The sequence below is a fragment of the Sturnira hondurensis genome, unplaced genomic scaffold, assembly GCF_014824575.4.
Source record: "Sturnira hondurensis isolate 20B ecotype Veracruz unplaced genomic scaffold, ASM1482457v3 Scaffold0015793, whole genome shotgun sequence".
Taxonomy (NCBI): Eukaryota; Metazoa; Chordata; class Mammalia; order Chiroptera; family Phyllostomidae; genus Sturnira; species Sturnira hondurensis.
Genome location: NW_028088424.1, coordinates 878,431 through 882,621, shown reverse-complemented (window position 1 = coordinate 882,621; position 4,191 = coordinate 878,431). Strand labels below are relative to the sequence as shown.

The 4,191-nt window shown below is 41.0% G+C and overlaps 1 long non-coding RNA gene across 1 annotated transcript; it reads right to left on the bottom strand.

Annotated features, from left to right (window-relative positions):
* Positions 1–207: 207 nt before the first annotated feature.
* LOC119000514 (uncharacterized) lies at positions 208–2,526 on the bottom strand. Its single transcript, XR_005069338.1, has 4 exons — positions 2,189–2,526; positions 1,448–1,518; positions 1,118–1,205; positions 208–379 (listed from the first exon to the last, which is right to left on the bottom strand). It is a non-coding gene; the product is annotated as an uncharacterized LOC119000514 (long non-coding RNA).
* Positions 2,527–4,191: the final 1,665 nt, after the last annotated feature.

The window sequence follows — 4,191 nt, the reverse complement described above, 5'->3', positions numbered from 1 at the left end:
ATCTTTATGGGTGCTTTATTCAGATGGCCAGCGATCTGAGAAAATGGCAAGTTCATACCCTAGACCGTCTTGTCTTTTCTTTCCAGGCCAAGGTTTTTTATAGCAGGGAATAAACAAGGTACAGTGAGGGGGGTTGAAATCCGGGGAAAAGTTAATTGGATTAGGAAAAAAACAACTTTAGTGTTCTTGTTCTGGGCAGTGGTATCAAGCTGTGCCCCAGGTCTTAAGCTGTGTCCTGGGTGGTGGTCATCTCACCCTGGAGCACAGTGGCCCAGATATCATCTTGAATTGCTTGCTGTCCTTCTGAGAAACAAAGGTAGAACTGCTTATGGTCTCCTGGAGTCAGGGTGGGTCGTACCTTCAGTTCCTGGAACAAAAGCTTTTACATACATTATTACTAAGCTTATTAGCTATTATAAACTAAAATTTTCCAACTCTCAAGTCCCCTATCATTCTCTCCATGCCACTTTATTATTATTATTTCCTGTAGCAGAAACAGGGGGCATTTTAAGCTTCTCTCCCCTACCCTCCAAAAGAAGAATTTTTTTTTATCAGGATTGGAAACATGAGTGTTTTTTCCCAACCCTTCCATTCTTTTTATTTAAAAAAATTTTAAATGGAAACTTTCAAACATACATAAAATTGAATACAGTGAACTTCCATGTGTTTCTCATTCACGACCTGATAATCGACAGCTTGCCAATGTTGTTTTAACTCAACCCCTCTGTATTTTTTTTCTTTCTAGCATATTTTTAAACAAATTCCAGAAGCCAGGTCATTTTACTGTAGACCTCTTTATTGTCGACATTAAGACCCTTTATCTTTGACGAAACCACTGTGTCATTGACAATTTTGGTAAAGACAAAGATAAATCTGTAATTTTATCTCATGCTCAGTCCATGTTCAAATTTTCCCCATTGTCTCAAGATGTCTTTTTTGTTTGGTTTGTTCACATCAGTAATCAAACAGTCTCCAAATCTTTAATTTTTTTTAGTTAAAATTCCAGTTCCACCTGAGAGTGGTGTCTGCCTTGGAGGAAAAATGTGGCAATGATGTGGGTGTTTGAGGCCACCCTTGAAGGCAACGTTCCCTCCAATGTTTTCTTTATCATGCGCACACAAGAGGCAGCTCCAATTCCCCATGCCCCCTCTGAACTGCTGATGGCCCTCCAGCCAGCCCGGTGGAGCCGAGTTTCTTCTTTGAGTCTGGGAAAGAGATATTTGGGGTGAGTTATCTATGAAGTACGATAATTTGCAGTTCTTTCTATTTCAGCTCAATATATTTAAGACTTTTACTCATTGCCAGTGGGATAGGGTGCAAGGTGAAATGGTGAAGAGGTATGGGGCATAGGGTGGGGACTTGGGGCAGTTCCCCTGCTGATCTTCATCTTTAACAAAATTAGCTGTTAGAGATTCTAGATCCTATGAAAGAAAAAGAATCAGATCACCACCATGCTTCTTTCCCTCCTTTTCTTTTCCAGCTTCTTCAGGGTCAAAGGAAATGGCTGCAATTTATGAGCTGAAAAATGAAGAGGAATGTTACAGGATTATTAAAGACTACCTTCCAACTAGCAGGAGACCCCTCTGGTAATAAGAACTAACACCTACACAAGCAAGTGGACAAGTGACTCAAAACCACATCTTGAGGCTCCAAATCCTATTCCTTCTAGGGAGGCATGTGGCCTCTGTGTGCCCCTCTCCAGGGAAGACCTTATAATTCTCATTGTTAGCAGGCATTCTGTTGCATTTCATCAAACCCCCCCTCTCTCTGTTGGGGATTTTGCCTTCTGTTGCTCCACAGAACATCATGATTTGGAGGGAGGGGCATGAATCTATAATAGCTGGAAAATGCACTTTAATTTATAGTAGAAACAGTGTTGCTGCCTCAGTACGAGTAGATTAAAAGTGTACAGAGCTATCCCTGATCGCTGTGGCTCTGCTGGGCATTATACTGCTAGGGAAAGGGTGGTTGGTTCAATTCCCAGCTGGGGACATGCCTGGGTTATGGGTTTAGGGTGTGTGAGGCAGGCAACTGATCAATGGTTCTCCCTGGCCTTGATGTTTCTCTCCCTCTCTGTCTCCCTTCTTTCCCTTCTCTCTAAAAATGAATAAATAAAGTCTTTTTAAAAAGTATACAGAGTTAATAATAACTGAAATTAATTAGTACTTATCACGTGTTGTATATTTACCAGGGCTGTTTTAGCAAAGTATCACAGACAGGGTGGTTCCAACAACAGAAATGTGCTGTCTCACAGATTTGGAGGCTGGAAGTCTGAGATCAAGGTGCCAGCAGGGTTGGTTCTTTCTGAAAGGTTGTTGGGGAGACTCTTTCTGGCTTCTCAGCTAGTTTCTGGTGGACAGCAATGATCTTTGGCTTGTGGAAGCATCTCCCAATCTCTGCCAACACCTTCACCAGATGTTGTCCCTGTGTGCATGTCTCTGTGTCCTAATCTCCTCTTTTTATAAGGATGCCAGTCATATTAGATAGATTAAGGCCCACTGGAATGACTTCATGTTAACTAATCACACCTGCAATGACCCTATCTCCAAATAAGATTGCATTTTGAGGTACTGGAGGTTAGGACTTCAACATATGACATGGACTTTGACCCATAACATGTGGCAATACTTTGCAAATATTTTGTGATTTTATTCTCACAACAGCACTCTTAGGTAGATAATGTTACCCTCACTTTGAAGGTGAGGAAATTGAGGCTTAAATAATTCAGTAGTTTGTTTGTGATTGCACAGCCAGTAAGTGGCAGAAACAGGATTCAGAACCTAGACACTCTAATTCCAGAACCCAACATTTTAAAAAGATTTTATTTGTTTATTTTTTAGAGGGGGAAGCGCCAAACTGGGAGGGGGAAAGAGAGGGAGACAAACATCTACCAGTTGCTTCTGGAGTGCCCCCTTCCAGGAATGGAACCAGCAACCTTTTGCTTTGTGTAATGACGCCCAACCAACCGAGTCACACCGGTCAAGGCCCAGAATCCAGGATTTTAATGACTTCTTTATACCGTCTTATTTCTCCTTATAGCATTTTTACTTCCCCTTCCCTTTCTGGCAGGAACTTACTTGCCAGACACTAATGAACCTTAGCAGGAATTTCTATGGTACCCGAACACTGCCATCTGGTGGTGAAAACAAAGCAGTTTCCAAGTTTTTGGCAAAAGTTGCATTGCATTGAATGATCCCTGGCCTTTCCCCCTAATTACACCAACACAGTCAAGCAATTGTGAATTCTGCTTACTCTTGCTTTGAGCCAAATATGTCATTTGTGGAAAAATAAGAACAGCTCAGAATTTATGCTGTTCTGAAAGGATCTAAATTTTGCTGCCCCCGAAGGGATCTCAATTTGTTACTAATTAAAAGATGTAACCCACTGTAGAAAACATGAGTTCTTATTTTGTGATACTATATATTGAACAGCTGTATATTTTCAAAACCTATGTGTTTTTAAGACCTAACCTGGTTGTGTCCTGTTTTGAAGAACTGGTTTCTCCTGATGTCCTCGCTTTGATGACTCATTCAGACACCATTTCTTTTGCTGTTCAAATTCAGGATTTAAAAATAGCTCAAGATTAATGAGCAATTATTAACCATTAACTGCTGTTTGAAAGAAAAATGGAGAAGCTGGCTCTGTTGCTTCTCCATCTCTGGCTGTGTGGTTTCCTAGGCCTTTGTTTGACAGTTTTCTAGTTTGTGCCCACCATTCGCTGTGTCTTACCACAAGTTTGGATGTCAAGTGGCATGAGATGCTCAACAATAAGCTAGAAAAAAAAATCATATTGAAATCGACTAATTTTAGAGCTGAAAGACATTTTAGAGCTTATGTAGTCTAGATCACATATTTGTTTGTATTCACAGGGGAACAAGTTGAAATCCTGGAAGAAAGGGATGGCTGAACTGATTTTTGGAGGGTTATGGTCCTAATCAGAAAGTACTCATCATGGCTCCCTGTGACCTTCAAGGATGTGACCAATGTGGGGTGTGGGCACTGAGCCTGAGCCGGGGTGGAAGGGGCAGCAGAACACTGATTGACAGCTTTAACAATTCATTTTTGTGTGGATCAAGAGCTTTCAACCACAACATCGGCATACTGCCAGTAATACGTTACTAATAATTATAGTAGCACTGTTTGCAAATGCTTTCCCTCAAACAATTTCAAACTAAGTGAGAAGTTGCAAGC